Source organism: Polypterus senegalus, chromosome 3 (assembly GCF_016835505.1).
Source record: "Polypterus senegalus isolate Bchr_013 chromosome 3, ASM1683550v1, whole genome shotgun sequence".
Classification (NCBI taxonomy): domain Eukaryota; kingdom Metazoa; phylum Chordata; class Cladistia; order Polypteriformes; family Polypteridae; genus Polypterus; species Polypterus senegalus.
The window spans coordinates 182,850,733-182,869,194 of NC_053156.1; the positions used below are offsets into that span (position 1 = coordinate 182,850,733).

The following is an 18,462-nucleotide window of genomic DNA, read 5'->3' on the forward strand; positions in this document are numbered from 1 at the left end:
CTGGGAATTTGAGTAAATCAAATGTTCGTTTTAGATTTTAATTTAGGGAGTTTTTAGTCTATATATATATATATATATATATATATATATATATATATATATATATATATATATATATATATATATATATATATATATATATATAATATAGAGAAAATACGCTACTGTGTCTGTCCAGGATTTTAAATCGCCTGTATCTCGCAAACCGTGTGACCTACTGACCTGAGAATTGGTACACATATACTACCTGACGTCTATTATCCGCTTTTAAGGTGATGATTGCCCTTCAAGGTTATTCCTCCTTTTATTTTTATTTTATGTTATTGTAGAAAAAAGTCTCGGCAGAGGCCAGCAGGGCGGCCGTGTGGCGCATGCATACGGCTGCTGTTCTCATCCCTACCACCTTCTTAGTCACTTCCCCTACCTCTTCATATCTTCAATCATTCTTGAGGCAGATTGAAGACTTAAGTGCCAGCTTAAACGAAAAATTAAAGAAAGCGTACTAAGTAATTACAACACAAACACTGACTTAATCAGTGTTAGCGCGAAAAGATGCTGACAAAAGAAGAGAAGAAGTGGACTGCTAGGGTGGAGAAAAGAAGAGCTGCTCAGGAAGCAGCAAGCACATCGACCTTTGAGCAAACAAATGCTAAATGTACAAAGAAAGTATGAAAACTATGAATGCTCAAGTCAAGCGTATTCACTGCATGTTATTGTGCAGTGCGCCGTTACTGGTATTGAGAATAATTCAGATTTACAGTTACAGATGTAGAAAATGCTATGGCAGAGTAATAGTTTTGCCCGATTTGATTCTTGATCTTTAAAGGTTAGTGAAGTAGATTGAAAAAACTGGCAAAGTTTCAGCATGCATTGTTGTCTGCTAACCTCATCTCATGTATGTTTACAGATCAAAAGACACTAGTTCACAAGAATTAACTGGCACTTTTACACAGAAAGGTTTATTGTGGTGTGCAGTAGACTCCTCCCTATCAATTTTCATCCATCCATCCTCTTCCGCTTATCCGGGGTCAGGTCGCGGGGGCAGCAGCTTAAGCAGAGGCCCAGACCTCCCTCTCCCCGGCCACCTCCTCCAGCTCTTCCGGGAGAATCCCAAGGCGTTCCCAGGCCAGCCGGGAGACATAGTCTCTCCAGCGTGTCCTGGGTCTTCCCCGGGGCCTCCTCCCGGTTGGACCTGCCCGGAACACCTCACCAGGGAGGCATCCAGGAGGCATCCTGATCAGATGCCCGAGCCACATCATCTGACTTCTCTCGATGCGGAGGAGTACTGGCTCTACTCTGAGCCCCTCCCGGTTGACTGAGCTTCTCACCCTATCTTTAAGGAAAAGCCCAGACACCCTGCGGAGGAAACTCATTTCAGCCGCTTGTATTCGCAATGTTGTTCTTTCAGTCACTACCCATAGCTCATGACCATAGATAATTGTAGGAACGTAGATCGACTGGTAAATTTGAGAGCTTTGCCTTACGGCTCAGCTCTTTCTTCACCATGAAAGACCGATGCAGAGCCCGCATCACTGTGGATACCGCACCGATCTGCCTGTCGATCTCACGGTCCATTCTTGCCCCACTCGTGATCAAGACCCCAAGATACTTGAATTCCTCCACTTGGGGCAGGATCTCTTCCCCCAACCCTGAGAGGGCACTCCACCCTTTTCCGGCTGAGGACCATGGTCTCAGATTTGGAGGTGCTGATTCTCATCCCAGCCGCTTCACACTCAGCTGCAAACCGTTCCAGGGAGAGCTGAAGATCAACATCATCTGCAAAAAGCAGTGACCCAATCCTGAGTCCACCAAACCGAACCCCTTCAGCACCCTGGCTGCACCTAGAAATTCTGTCCGTAAAAGTTATGAACAAAATCGGTGACAAAGGGCAGCCCTGGCAGAGTCCAACTCTCACTGGAAACGGGCTCGACTTACTGCCGGCAATGCGGACCAAACTCTGACATCGGTTGTACAGGGACCGAACAGCTCTTATCAGGGGGTCCGGTACACCATAATACCGGAGCACCCCCCACAGGATTCCCCGAGGGACACGGTCGAACGCCTTTTCCAAGTCCACAAAACACATGTAGACTGGTTGGGCAAACTCCCATGCACCCTCCAGGATTCTGCTAAGGGTGTAGAGCTGGTCCACTGTTCCGCGACCAGGACGAAAACCACACCGTTCCTCCAGAATCCGAGGGTCGACTATCCAATGGACCCTCCTCTCCAGAACCCCCGAATAGACTTTTCCAGGGAGGCTGAGGAGCGTGATCTCTCTGTAGTGGGAACACACCCTCCGGTCCCCCTTTTTAAAGAGGGGGACCACCACCCCGGTCTGCCAATCCAGTGGCACTGTCCCCGATGTCCATGCGATGTTGCAGAGACGCGTCAACCAACATAGTCCTACAACATCCAGAGACTTAAGGAACTCCGGGTGTATCTCATCCACCCCCAGGGCCCTGCCACCAAGAAGTTTTTCTGACCACCTCGGTGACCTCATTCCCAGAGATGGGAGAGCCCACCTCAGAGTCTCCAGGCTCTGCTTCTTTATTGGAAGGCATGTTAGTGGGATTGAGGAGGTCTTCGAAGTACTTCCCCCACAGACCCTAGCGTCGAGTCGAGGTCAACGGGGCACCATCCCCACCATTTACGGTGTTGACACTGCACTGCTTCCCCCTCCTGAGACGCCGGATGTTGGACCAGAATCTCCTCAAAGCCATCCGAAAGTCGTTCTCCATGGCCTTCCAAAACTCCTCCCATGCCCGAGTTTTTGCCTCCGCAACCACCGAAGCCGCATTCCGCTTGGCCTGCCAGTACCTATCTGCTGCCTCCAGAGACCCATAGGACAAAAAGGTCCTATAGGACTCCTTCAGCTTGACGGCATCCCTCACCACCGGTGTCCACCAGTGGGTTCAGGGATTGCCGCCACGACAGGCACCGACCACCTTTCGGCCACAGCTCCGGTCCGCCGCCTCACCAATAGAGACACGGAACATGGCCCATTTGGACTCTGCCGAAGGTGGGAGTTGAAGCTACTTCTGACAGGGGACTCTGCCAGCCATTCCCAGCAGACCCTCACAACACGTTTGGGCCTACCAGGCCTGACCGGCATCTTCCCCCACCATCGAAGCCAACTCGTCACCAGGTGGTGATCAGTTGACAGCTCTGCCCCTCTCTTCACCCGATTGTCCAAGACATGTGGCCGCAAGTCCGACGACACGACCACAAATTCGATCATCGGACTGAGGCCTAGGGTGTCCTGGTGCCAAGTGCACATATGAACACCCTTATGCTTGAACATGGTGTTCGTTAAGGGCAATCCGTGACGAGCACAGAAGTCAAATAACAAAACTCCGCTCGGGTTCAGATCTTGGGGGTCATTCCTCCCAATCACGCCCTTCCAGGTCTCGCTGTCATTGCCCACGTGAGCGTTGAGGTCTCCCAGCAGAACGAGGAAGTCCCCAGAAGGTACGCCCTCTAGCACCCCCTCCAGAGACTCCAAAAAGGGTGGATACTCCAAACTGCTGTTCGGCGCATATGCACAAACAGTCAGGACCCTTTACCCCCACCCGAAGGCGGAGGGAGGCCAGCCTCCCATCCACCGGGGTAAACCCCAACGCACAGGCTGCAAGTCGGGAGGCAATAAGTATGCCCACACCTGCTCTGCGCCTCTCACCAGGGGCAACTCCAGAGTGGTAGAGAGTCCAGCCCCTCTCAAGGAGATAGATTCCAGTGTCTAAGCAGTGCGTCTAGGTGAGTCTGACTATATCTCCAGAACCTCTCGACCTCGCGCACTAGCTTGGGCTCCTTCCCCTTCAGAGAGGTGACATTCCACGTCCCAAGAGCCAGTTTCTGTAGCCGAGGATTAGACCGCCAAGGTCTCCACCTTCGGCCACCACCCAACACACACTGCACCTGACCACCTTGGCCCCTCCCATAGGTGGTGAGCCCATGAGGAGGAGGACCAATGTTACCTCTTCGGGCTGTGACTGGCCGAGCCCCATGGGTGCAGGCCCCGCCACCAGGCACTCGCCATCGAGCCCCACCTCCAGGCCTGGATCCAGAGGGGAACCCCGGTGACCCACGTCTGGGCAAGGGAAAACGTTGTCCAGAGTTTTTGCTCATCGTTGGAGGTTTATTGAACCGTTCTGTCTCATCCCTCACCTAGGACCAGTTTGCCTTGGTGGTTCTACCAGGCATAAAGCCCCGGACAACATAGTTCCTAGGATCATTGGGACACGCAAACCCCTCCACCACTATAAGGTGACGGTTCAAGGAGGGGCCCTATCAATTTTGTTTTCAGTATATTCTAGTGGGCATAGATGAAATATATTGACAACACTAACCGTTATTGAATAAATTAGTCATTTTAATAGGAGCTGCACTGTATTTCATATCTGTTTATAAATGAAAGAAGAGACTAAAAATAAGAGTAGCAGTTCTTTCATAAGAGGTTGGGAGCATGCGCTGATAGCATGTTGCTGCACGCACCACACAACAAACCACCAGGTTGGGATCAGAGTGCAGCAGGTTACATCTCAGCACCACTAGAACGGTGTGAGATTTTTTTTAAGGTGGCTATAGTGCTGATCCTGCCATCAATCCCCCTAGGCTATCGTATAAAATGAAACCTAAGAGAAACCCGTAGAAGTCCAGTCATGTGTGTATTCAGTGGATCCATACTGTCATAGGTTTGATCGGAGGGCCATCAATTTTCTTATATTTAAACATGTAGGGATGAGATTTTATACATGTAGGAAAACAATGATGAGACCATTCTCACAATGGACTTGGCAAATACAACCAAAATTATTTGTGTAGCACATTTTTAGTTTAAAGAAAAAAACTAAAATTAGACATCAGTAACATACAATAAATAATACATAATGTAAATATATAAATAACTAGACATTAAGCCCTTTACAATAACGGGCGCTAGAACAGTAGTGCATAAACATTAGTAGGAACAATCTCTATATTAAATGACAAGGGACCTTGTATGTGGCTGTAATATGTGTCACTGTATTGTGTGCCTTTAATTTTCTCTCTCAGTAATACTGGTTTGTACTTCCGTAAAATGCTGTAAGTTTGTCTGACAGTAATGCATAATTCGTTCCAAAATTCTGGTTGTAACCCATTTGGTCGTGAACCGAAGTAATTTCCCCCATAGGATTGTATGTAAATACAATTAATCCATTCCATACCGTATGAACTGTATGTAAATACATATATTTTTAAGTTTTTAAGCACATATATAGTTAATTATACCATTGAATGCACAGCGTAATAGTAAACTAAATGTAAAAACATTGAATAACACTAAGAAAACCTTGAACAACAGAGAAAACTAACACTGTAAGAGTTCACGCTTATAGCATTACGACCGCTTCGCTAAAAACACTTTTTTTTTTTAAATGAGTTTTAAGCACAGGGAAAAAAATGAACATTTGAAAAATGCCTGTGTGTGTGTGTGTCTGTCTCTCGCGCCCGCACCTGTGTGTGTGTCTCTCTCTCTCTCTGCACACAATGGGAATGCACAGGAAGAGACTGAACACGTGACGTGTGGCCCCACGCATGCGCACTTCACCAGAAGACACACCTGGACGCACACAGGTGTTTTATTAAAGAGGATAGTGTAGTACATTCCTTGTATATAGAATTGGTTTTAAAGTTGCTAAAGATGAGTTGGTTAATTAAGTCTGATGGATGTCTGAGACGGAACTCTGTTAGCAGTGGTGTTATTTTCCCCTTTTTTTGTTTTATCATCCTGAGGTATTCTGTATTTATTCGACTTTAGGGGCTTCAATTACAGTATATGTAAGTATAGGGTGGTCCAAATCTAATTATGCAATTTTCATTACACTATAACTTAAGTTTAATTACATAGAGAATTTAGAACAAATGATTTCTGTTGGCAGCAAAATCAGTGAATTAATTCAGTGGAAGTCCATTTTCGTTTATTACACGATATTTTAAACATTTGTCTTGTATTGTTTTCCTGCATTGCATTAAAAGTTGCATAATTAGATCTGGACCACCCTGTGTATATATAAGCATGAGTGGCAGATAAAAGGCTCAGAAAGAAACAGAAAAGGCAGCAAAAGCTTCATCCAAGCCTAAACCGGCTTCAAATTCAAGGTACAGCCTGCCAGAGACTGACCTGAAACAAGTAGGTGAAAGAGCAGATCTCCTGGGATCTGACGCTACAGCATCTCCTCTAGTCGAGAGAGAAAGTGCAAGTGAGTCAGGCCAGGAGAACTTGTCGATTCCAGAAGTTTCATTGCAACTGAGCTGCCTTAGTTTATGTGCTGTCAACTACCCACTGCAAGTCAGTGGCACAACTCTGACTAGGCTTGCTGCTCCATCCACAGAGCACGGAGAAGATCTAAACAAATAGTCTGAGCTGAAGGTAACAATCGCTGCAATGGCCATCCCTGAAAACCGTGAAAGCCCAAACCAAGTGAAATTCATTGCTGAATTGGAGAGGACTTAAAATCAGATACCGGGAAATCGGCAGCTTGCCATATATGTGGATTGAACACCACAAAACCTCATTGTATGTTTCAACGAATTACAGTCTAAACTAAATCTGTCTGACTGTGATGACACCCTTTGGACATCTTCACTTTCTCGTGCCTGCACCTTTGTGGAAAATGGGTGGTCACCTGAGATGCGTGAAGAAGTCCTCCGCATGATGTCCTGTTGTGCAGAAGGTGATGTTTCCATTTCTATGCATGTAGCTGTGTTAGGCTGAGAGGTGACAGCATCAAGAGTGAGCCATACCGTCTGCTCCTGTACATACTTTGTCGTCCGTCCCTCATGTGCTGACTGTGATGACACTCTTTGGACATCTTCACTTTCTCTAGCCTGCACCATTGTAGAAAATGGGTGTTCACCCGAGATGCGTGAAATACTCCTCAGCATGACGTCCTGTTGTGCTGCAGGTGATTTTTCCATTTCTATGCATGTAGTTCAGTTAGGCTGAGAGGTGACCGTGTCAAGTGTGAGCCATACTGTCTGCTCCTGTACATACTCTTCTGTCCTTCTCTTAGCTTGAGATGAGCTTCGGCGGCTGCGGATCTCATCATTTAGTAAATCCGTTGCAGCTTCTAATATTTCAGCTTCTGCTACTGCGGCAGCAGCTTCTTTTTTGGACTGAGGAGCTTCTAGTGCTCCTCTTGCTTGTTCTCTTTTAATGGCAAGCTCTTTCTCTGTAAAGGATGCGAGTGCACGCGCAGCTTCAGCCAATGCAAGATCTTTGGTTACGGGACTGCTTGCTGATGTGTTGGAATAGTGCATGCGTCTTGAACTGGCCACAGAAGCAGCGTTTTGCATACTTTCTCCTTGTCTGCAACAGTGGAGTTTGGGCTGTATAAGTTGAACTGAGTGCTTTTGTAGCGAGCTACACATAAAGAAGATTGCCGATTTCAGGTGATTCAGGAGAGGCAAAATAAATTAAAGCTTAAACGCTTAAGGCAATCGGATCCCAATTCGGCTTCTCTGTGAACGGATTTTCTCGTTGTTTACGGCCACGAGAAATGCTAATCTGCAGGGTGGGCCATTAAATGGATACACCTTAATAAAATGGGAATGGTTGGTGATATTCCTGTTTGTGGCACATTAGTATATGTGAGGGGGGAAACTTTTCAAGATGGGTGGTGGCCATTTTGAAGTCGGCCATTTTGGATCCAACTTTTGTTTTTTCAATAGGAAGAGGTTCATGTGACACATCAAACTTATTGGGAATTTCACAAGAAAAACAATGATGTGCTTGGTTTTAACGTAACTTTATTCTTTCATAAGTTATTTACACGTTTCTGACCACTTATAAAATGTGTTCAATGTGCTGCCCATTGTGTTGGATTGTCAATGCAACCCTCTTCTCCCACTCTTCACACACTGATAGCAACACCGCAGGAGAAATGCTAGCACAGGCTTCCAGTATCCGTAGTTTCAGGTGCTGCACATCTCGTATCTTCACAGCATAGACAATTGCCTTCAGATGAACCCAAAGATAAAAGTCTAAGGGGGTCAGATCGGAAGACCTTGGGGGCCATTCATCTGGCCCACGACGACCAATCCACTTTCCAGGAAACTGTTCATCTAGGAATGCTCGGACCTGACACCCATAATGTGGTGGTGCATCATCTTGCTGGAAAAACTCGGGGAACGTGCCAGCTTCAGTGCATAAAGAGGGAAACACATCATCATGTAGCAATTTCGCATATCCAGTAGCCTTGAGGGTTCCATTGATGAAGAATGGCCCCACTATCTTTGTACCCCATATACCACACCATACCATCAATTTTTTTGTTCCAACAGTCTTGGAGGGATCTATCCAATGTGGGTTAGTGTCAGACCAATAGTGGTGGTTTTGTTTGTTAACTTCACCATTCACATAAAAGTTTGCCTCATCACTGAACAAAATCTTCTGCGTAAACTGAGGGTCCTGTTCCAATTTTTGTTTTGCCCATTCTGCAAATTCAGTGCGCCGATCTGGGTCATCCTCGTCGAGATGCTGCAGTAGCTGGAGTTTGTAAGGGTGCCATTTGTGAGTAGCTAATATCCGCCGAAGGGATGTTCGACTAATGCCACTCTCCAGTGACATGCGGCGAGTGCTACGCTGTGGGCTCTTGCTGAATGAAGCTAGGACAGCCACTGATGTTTCTTCATTAGTGACAGTTTTCATGCGTCCACATTTTGGCAAATCCAACACTGAACCAGTTTCACGAAACTTAGCAAGCAGTTTGCTAACTGTAGCATGGAGATGGGTGGTCTCGTAGGGTGTCTTGCATTGAAATCTGCTGCAATGACCCGGTTACTACGATCACCAGACATCAACACAATTTCTATCCGCTCCTCGCGTGTTAACCTCTGCGGCATGTCAATGGCTGTAAACAAAGAGAAACTTGTAAATAACTCATGAAAGAATAAAGTTACGTTAAAACCAAACACACCATTGTTTTTCTTGTGAAATTCCCAATAAGTTTGATGTGTCACATGACCCTCTTCCTATTGAAAAAACAAAAGTTGGATCCAAAATGGCCGACTTCAAAAAAATGGCCGACTTCCAAATGGCCACCATGGTCACCACCCATCTTGAAAAGTTTCCTCCCTCACATATACTAATGTGCCACAAACAGGAAGTTAATATCACCAACCATTCCCATTTTATTAAGGTGTATCCATATAAATGGCCAACCCTGTATATTGAAAAGCAGAGTATGAACAGCCCTTACTGTGCTTCAACTTGTCAGTAGGCAGAGTCGGTTGATTTTATAGATGCCATGGAGATGCTGCACTCCAATTTGCGATGCGAATACTGTCTTTTAGCCCAGCTCCCTTTACTTAGCAGGTGATGAGCAATTATCTGCAGTCCATCCCGTGCCATGGAATTGCCCTTTTACAAAGTTGCCGTAGGATCCTTCTTTGATCTGCGGGGCCAGAACGTTCCTTAACTTAGCTGTCTTAACGATTCTCTTGCAGTCTGTCCAGCGACGTGGATTCACTTTTTTACTTTTCTGCCTCACTCCATGCTGGCTGTGCAACGTGGCCGCAGAGAGCTTAAACAACTCTGCACATCCACATAAAAACGACAAGGGTGGTGAGCTTTCTTGAAGGCTTTTACGGGACGTACTTCGTTGTAAACTGAAATATATAAAGGAGAGTGATTTCCACTAATTATATACACACGTTTTGATATATCTTTTCTAGGGGTGTATGCAATTTGGCCGCCTATGTCAGCCCCACCCCACTTCGATAGCTTGCCTTGCTCGCTCTTGTTCCATTGTAGAATTTGCTTTTAATTGGAGGGTTGGGGGAGGGGGATTTGGGGAAAGAAAAACAGACTCTTTTGGGTAACAATTCACACTCGGTGTTAGTGGGATCCGAACCCACGCATGCCTTATTATGGGGAGGCAACACTACCGCTGCACCACTACTGTTTTTAGCAGAGTGAATGTATAAAATGTGTATTTTTTTATGTATGTATCTAATGAAGATGAAAACAATTATATATAGATGTATACTATATGACATAATGTTCAGTGTTGCATGAAAACGTTGCACAAAGTGATGAACGGATATTTATGAGAGTATTATAGTGAGAGAGGTGTCGTCACCAGCATTATTAAAGCTCTTCTTTGCAGCATTATGTATCCTACAAGTCGGCGTTTGTGTGATGTGTAATTTATAGTTTTGTTTTTTGCCACTAAGTATTATTGGGCATAATCATTTAAAATGATGATCATCCACAAACATTCATTTCGCCTGGCAATTCTGTCGAGATTTGAACTCTGCTGATGCCATATGTACTTCAAACAGGAGCTCCATGAATAATGATTCAAGCCACTAAGCAGACATGCGCGCTGGGATTGCATCATGACACGCACTTCAAAGCACCTAGCAGACATGCGTCCTGGGTTGACGCACGCTTCAAAGCACTGAGCAGACATGTGTACTGGGTTGACACGTGCTTCATAGCATCAAGCAGACATGCGCACTGGGATTGCAACATGACACGTGGTTCAGATGTGTGTATGTGTTTGTCCGTCTGTCTGTCGGAGATGGCTGGGGGGGCGACCCGGCTGGGATGCCCAGGAGGACCGGAGGAGGGTTTACGCCTTTCCCAGACCATGTGGGGGCGACCGCCCTGGTGTTTATGGGGACCCGCTTTGAAGCTCAACCCTGTAGGGGCCCGTGGTCACCGCCAGGGGGCGCCCCAATGCCTGTGGAGCCCTGGACCTCGGCACTTCCACCACTCCCGGAAGTGCTAGGGGGAAGAGGAGCAGGGACACCCGGAGTGCTTCCGGGGATGCAGCCAGTACTTACACCACACTGGGGAGTGCCATTGGAAGATTGCTGGGAAGCACCTGGAGCACATCCGGGTGATTATAAAAGGGACCGCCTCCCTTCATAGGATGACTTGAGTCGGGTGGAACCGGATGAGGTGGCAAGGAGGTGCCCTGAAGAGAAAGTGAGGCATTTTGTGTTGGCCAGGATTTTGGGGAGTTTTGGGGTTGTGTGGCACTTGTAAATATGTTTAATGAATGTGTGTTGGGTGACATTGACGTGTCCACCTGTCTGTGTCCGGGCCGGTCTCTACACTGTATGTATGCAGTATTCACAGCGCATCACTTTTTCCACATTTTTATGTTACAGCAGTATTCCAAAATGGATTAAATTAATTTTTTTCCTCAGAGTTGTACACGCAACACCCCATAATGATAGATAGATAGATACTTTATTAATGCCAAGGGGAAATTCACATAATCCAGCAGCAGTATACAAAGAAATATTAAATTAAATAGTAATAAAAATGAAAAAAAAAAAAAAAAGCAGACAATAACTTTGAGTAATGTTATCATTTGACAACGTGAAAAAAGTTTACTTGAGGTTTTTGCAAATTTATTAAAAAATAAAAATTGAGAAATCACATGTATATAAGTATTCATAGCCTTTGCTCAATACTTTGTCGATGCACCTTTGGCAGCAATTACAGCCTCAAGTCTTTTTGAATATGATGCCACAAGCTTGGCACACCTATCCTCGGCCAGTTTCGCCCATTCCTCTTTTCAGCAACTCTCAAGCTCCATCAGGTTGGATAGAAAGTGTCGATGCACAGCCATTTTAAGATCTCTTCAGAGATGTTCAATCAGATTCAAGTCTGGGCTCTGGCTGGTCACTCAAGGATATTCACAAAGTTGCCCTGAAGCCCCTCCTTTGATATCTCGGCTGTGTGCTTAGGGTCGTTGTCCTGCTGAAAGATGAACCGTCACCCCAGTCTGAGGTCAAGAGCGCTATGGAGCAGGTTTTCATCCAGGATGTCTCTGTACATTGCTGCAGTCATCTTTTCCTTTATCCTGGCTAGTCTCCCAGTTCCTGCCACTGAAAAACATCCCCACAGCATGATTCTGCTACCACTTTGCTTCACAGGGATGGTATTGGCCTGGTGATGAGCGGTGCCTGGTTTCCTCCAAATGTGACGCCTAGCATTAACACCAAAGAGTTCAATCTTTGTCACATCAGACCAGAGAATTTTGTTTCTCATGGTCTGAGAGTCCTTCAGGTGCCTTTGGGCAAACTCCAGGCTGGCTGCCATGTGCCTTTTACTAAGGAGTGGCTTGCGTCTGGCCACTCTACCATACAGGCCTGATTGGTGGATTGCTGCAGAGATGGTTGTCCTTCTGGAAGGTTCTCCCCTCTTCACAGAGGACCTCTGGAGCTTTGACAGAGTGACCATCGGGTTCTTGGTCACCTCCCTGACCTCCCAAGCAGCATACATTTTTCTGTTACTTTTCCCAGATTTGTGCCTCGAGACAATCCTGTCTCGGAGGTCTGCAGACAATTCCTTTGACTTCATCCTTGGTTTGTGCTCTGACATGAACTGTCAACTGTGGGACCTTATATAGACAGATGTGTGCCTTTCCAAATCATGTCCAGTCAACTGAGTTTACCACAGATGGACTCCAATTAAGCTGCAGAAACATCTCAAGGATGATCGGGGATACAGGATGCACCTGAGCTCAATTTTGAGCTTCATGGCAAAGGCTGTGAATACTTATGTACATGTGATTTCTCCGTTTTTTTATTTTTAATAAATTTCCAGAAACCTCTAAACTTTTTTCACGTTGTCATTATGGGGTACTGTGTTTACAATTCTGAGGAAAAAAATGAATTTAATCCATTTTGGAATAAAGCTGTAACATAACAACTATTTTTCTCCAAATACTGTAATGGAGTTGAGCTCGAAAGCCGTGGGGGGGGTTTAGGTGTGACATCATCACACCTCCCACGTAATCACGTGAACTGACTGTCAACACAGTACGTAGAAAACAAGGAAGAGCTCCAAAAAGCGCTGAAGAAAATATGCATTATATAATTGAGAAGGCAGCGAAACAATAAGAAGCGGCAGTGACATATACAACCGTATTCATGAGTGCTGCTACTTCGGAAACAAAGCAAGGTGTAAACCTAAAGCTTAAATTAAGTTCATAGACAGGCTGCCGCTGGCGTTTGTCATGCCCACGTATAATGCGGGATACAAGTTTAATGAGAGGACGCAGGATATAAACGAGAGTTTTGATCACTTTGTAACTAAGTTAAAATTGCAGGTGAAGGGCTGTGCTTATACAAATTCCGAGAGACTGTGTTTGTGGGGGATTGACAGTTAAGGCAGGTGAGGGAATCACGTCATCATCTCCCCTCCCATTCACCTCATTTCGCTCTGAGCTGAGCTCCGCAGCTAATGCAGTCTGACGGAGGCGACTTTGTGACGCTGCCACCAAATATTCACAGAAAAGTCCACAAGTTAATACACACTCTGAATCCTCCAGTCACTACTTACAAAAGGTTACATTGACAATTGTGTTAAGTTATTTTTAAAATGTTTCCTTCGCACAAGCACAGCTGAGAAGCTTCGATGCATGTGCTCCATATTGCGTTAAAAAATAATGCATTTAATCACACTTTGCGTTACAAGCAATGGGGAACTTCTGTCAATGCATGATTTCCTGGTACACCGATTACATTTATCAGCGCTTCCCGATTCATTTCACCCTCGCACGCCCTTGGTTTGAGAACAAGTTTGAAAAAATATGAGGTTAACACAGAAAAACAGATCACCAATTGAAGCTTTATGAATAATTGATACTTTATTCGCCATCAATAATTGTTTTGGTTAAGCCATACTCGGTGTAATCCTCCTTCCTTTTTATAATTTTTCCGCCACTAGCCATGATTAAATGAACGATAAAGTAATAGCGGCGGGTGACTTATTCAGGCAGGCAAGCGACAGCTCAATAGCTCGAATTTGGATATAAGTAGGTTCTATTTAGTCGCCAGAAATATCTTTGTTATGAATGGAAGTTGAATTTAGTCTTTAAATTTCTATGGTGAAGAAAAATTTATGCAATGATGACTAAATTTAACTACAGTAATCCCTCCTCAATCGCGGGGGTTGCGTTCCAGACCCCCCCGCGATAGGTGAAAAAATCAGATAGAAACCATATGTTTGTGTGGTTATTTTATATATTTTAAGCCTTATAAACTCTCCCACCCTGTTAACATTATTAGAGCCCTCTAGACATGAAATAACACCCTTTAGTCAAACGTTTAAACTGTGCTCCATGACAAGACAGAGATGACAGTTCTTTCTCACAATTAAAAGAAAGCAAACATATCTTTATCTTCAAAGGAGGCGCCGTCATAAAGGAGCTAGCGTCAGGAGCAGAGAATGTCAGAGAAGGCGCATAAAGAAAAGCAAACAATCAAAAATCAATACATGTTTTAAGTATACAGAAGCACCGATAAAGCGGCATTTTGTAGAGGAGCGTCCGTGTCCTCTGTGCAAACAGCCCCTCTGCTCACACCCCCTCCGTCAGGCAGAGAGAGCGAGAAAGACAGAGAAGCAAACAAGCACAGTGGCGGGAAGCATATCTTATAGCATTGAGGAGTTTTAGTTAATATGCAATACATGCTCTGATTGGGTAGCTTCTAAGCCATCCGCCAATCGTGTCCCTTGTATGAAATCAACTGGGCAATCAAACTGAGGAAACATGTAACCTAAATTAAAAAGACCCATTGTCCATTGAAAGCGGCGAACCAGCGAAAAATCTGTGATATATATTTAGATGTGCTTACATTTAAAATCCGCAATAGAGTAAAACCGCGAAAGTCATAAGCCGATATATGAGGATTACTGTATATAAAGTCAAAACTTGTATATATAAAGTCATTACCTAATATATAAAGTCAAAACTTGAATATATAAAGTCAGCGTCGGAATATACAAAGTCAGCACTGGAATATTCATCCATTTCCCAACCCGTTGAATCCGACCACAGGGTCATGGGGGTCTGCTGGAGCCAATCCCAGCCAACACTGTCATGCGCATGGCAGGACCACCAATACTGGGCAGGGCACATGCATCATTTTCCATCCATCCATCCATTTCCTAACCCGCTGAATCCGAATACAGGGTCACGGGGGTCTGCTGGAGCCAATCCCAGCCAACACAGGGCACAAGGCAGGAACCAATACTGGGCAGGGCACATGCATCATTTTGAAAACATTAAACGAACAGTGTTTTTTTAATTTATTTTTCTGAATACGTTTTTGTTAACTTAGTTCAGTTCAGAGTCGTTTCAATCCAAATATTTTGACATTGACTTTATATATTCAGGAATGAGTTTATATACTCCGATGTTGACTTTATATAATCAGGAATGACTTTATAAATTCCGACGCTGACTTTATATATTCAGGTTTTGACTATATATATTCCATCGCTGACTTTATATATTCAGGTTTTGACTTTATATATTCCATCGCTGACTTTATATATTCCGACGCTGACTTTATATATGTATATGTATGTATGTGTATGTGTGTGTGTGTATATATATATATATATATATATATATATATATATATATATATATATATATATATATATAGGAACAGTGTGGTTTTAAGTCCTGGTCGTGGAACAGTGGACCAGCTCTTCACCCTTAGCAGAGTCCTGGAGGGTGAATGGGAGTTTGCCCGACCAGTCTACATGTGTTTTGTGGATTTGGAAAAGGCGTTCGACCGTGTCCCTCGGGGAATACTGTGGGGGGTGCTCCGGGGTATGGGGTAGCGGACCCCTGATAAGAACTGTTCGGTCTCTGTACAACCGGTGTCAGAGCCTGGTCCGCATTGCCGGCAGTAAGTCGAGCCCGTTTCCAGTGAGAATTGGACTCCGCCAGGGCTGCCCATTGTCGCCGATTCTGCTCATAACTTTTAAGGATAGAATTTCTAGGTGCAGCCTGGGTGTTGAAGGGGTCCGGTTTGGTGGACTCAGGATTGGGTCACTGCTTTTTGCAGATGATGATGTCCTGTTTGCTTCATCAGGCTGTGATCTTCAGCTCTCCCTGGAACGGTTCGCAGCTGAGTGTGAAGCGGCTGGGATGAGAATCAGCACCTCCAAATCTGAGACCATAGTCCTCAGCCCGGAAAAGGGTGAAGTGCCCTCTCAGGGTTGGGGGAAGAGATCCTGCCCCAAGTGGAGGAATTCAAGTATCTTGGGGTCTTGTTCACGAGTGAGGGAAGAATGGAGCGTAAGATCGACAGGCGGATTGGTGCGGCATCCGCAGTGATGCGGGCTATGCATCGGTCTGTTGTGGTGAAAAAGGAGCTGAGCCATAAGGCAAAGCTCTCAATTTACTAGTCGATCTACCTTCCTACCCTCACCTATGGTCATGAGCTATGGGTAGTGACCGGAAAGAGCGAGATCGCGTAATACAAGCGGTTGAAATGAGTTTCCTCCGCAGGGTGTCTGGGCTTTCCCTTAAAGATAGGGTGAGAAGCTCAGTCATCGGGGAGGGGCTCAGAGTAGAGCCGCTGCTCCTCCCGTCGAGAGGAGTCAGATGAGGTGGCTCGGGCATCTGATCAGGATGCCTCCTGGACGCCTCCCTGGTGAGGTGTTCAGACACGCCCAACCGGGAGGAGGCCCCGGGAAGACCCAGGACACGCTGGAGGGACTATGTCTCCCGGCTGGCCTGGGAACGCCTTTGGGATTCTCCCGGAAGAGCTGGAAGAAGTGGCTGGGGAGAAGGAAGTCTGGGCCTCCTCTGCTTAAGCTGCTGGCCCGAGCCAACATCTCGGATAAGCGGAAGAGGATGGATGGATGGATGGATATATACACACACACATATATACGTGTGTGTGTGTATATATATGTGTGTGTGTGTGTGTGTGTGTGTGTGTGTATATACACTGCTCAACAAAAATTAAAAGAACACTTTAAAGAAACACATTAGATACATCAGATCTCAATATGAAGTTGGATATCTATACAAATAGCGACAGGGCAATGTCTTAGGAACAAAAGGATGCCAAGTCTTTTAATGGAAATAAAAGTTTTCTGCCTACAGAGGGCTCAATTGTGTAGACACCCTAAAAATCAGAGTGAAATGAAGATGTGGCAGGCTAGTCCATTTTTTCAAAAACTTAATTTCTGCTACTCAAAATTTTTTCAGTATCTTGTGTGGCCCCCACGAGCTTGTATGCATGCTTGACAACGATACGGGCATGCTCTAATGGACACGGATGGTGTCTTGTTACATTTCCTCCCAGATCTGTGTAGAGGGCATCCCTGAGCTGTTGTACAGTCTGAGGAGCAACCTGGCGGCGCTAATGGACGAAACATAATGTCCCAAAGATGTTCTATTGGGTTTAAGTCAGGGGATCGTGAAGGCCATTCAATTGTTTCAATTCCTTCATCCTCCAGGTACTGCCTGCATACTCTTGCCACATGAGGCGGGCATTGTGCGTGCATTAGGAGGGAAACCAGGACCTACTGCACCAGCGTAGGGTCTGACAATGGGTCCAAGGATTTCATCCTGATACCTAATGGCAGTCAAGATGCCGTTGTCTAGCCTGTAGAGGTCTGTGAGTCGCTCCATGGATATGCCTCCAAGATCATCACTGACCCACCACCAAACCAGTCATGCTAAACGATGTTACAGGCAGCATAATATTCTCCACAGCTTCTCCTGACATTTTCACGTCTTTCACATATACTCAGGGTGAACCTGCTGTCATCTGTGAAAAGCACAGGACGCCAGTGGTGGACCTGCCAATTCTGGTATTCTATGGCAAATGCGAATTGAGCTCCCTGGTGCTGTGCAGTGAGCACAGGGCGCAGTAGACATTTGGGCCCTCGGGCAACCCTCATGAAGTCTGTTTCTGATTGTTTGGTCAGAGACATTCACACCAGTGGCCTGCTGGAGGTCATTTTGTAGGGCTCTGGCAGTGCTCATCCTGTTCCTCCTTGCCCAAAGGGGCAGATACTGGTCCTGCTGATGGGTTATAGACCTTCTATGGCCCTCTCCAGCTCTCCTAGAGTAACTGCTTGTCTCCTAGAATCTCCTCCATGCCCTTGAGACTGTGTAGGGAGACACAGCAAACCTTCTGGCAATGACACGTATTGATGTGCCATCCTGGAGAAGTTGGACTACCTGTGCAACCTCTGTAGGGTCCAGGTATCGCCTCGTGCTACCAGTAGTGACACTGACTGTAGCCAAATGCAAAAACTAGTGAAGAAACAGTCAGAAAAGATGAGGAGGGAAAAATGTCAGTGGCCTCCACCTGTTAAACCATTCCTGTTTTGGGGGTCATCTCATTGTTGCCCCTCTAGTGCATCTGTTGTTAATTTCATTAACACCACAGCAGCTGAAACTGGTTAACAACCCCCTCTGCTACTTAACTGACCAGATTAATATCCCATAAGTTTCATTGACTTTATGCTATATTCTCATTAAAAAGTGTTCCTTTAATTCTTTTGAACAGTGTATATATGTGTGTGTGTGTATATATATACTACTGGTAGCTGGTGTCACTACTGGTAGCATGAGGCCATACCTGGACTCTACAGAGGTTGCACAGGTAGTCCAACTTCTCCTGGATGGCACATCAATACTT

General features: G+C 45.5%; 1 protein-coding gene across 1 annotated transcript in view; it reads left to right on the forward strand.

The window, feature by feature from the left end:
- The window catches only part of galnt2 (UDP-N-acetyl-alpha-D-galactosamine:polypeptide N-acetylgalactosaminyltransferase 2), a 296,051-nt gene that overhangs the window by 32,330 nt on the left and 245,259 nt on the right, over positions 1 to 18,462 (forward strand). The window lies entirely within an intron of this gene.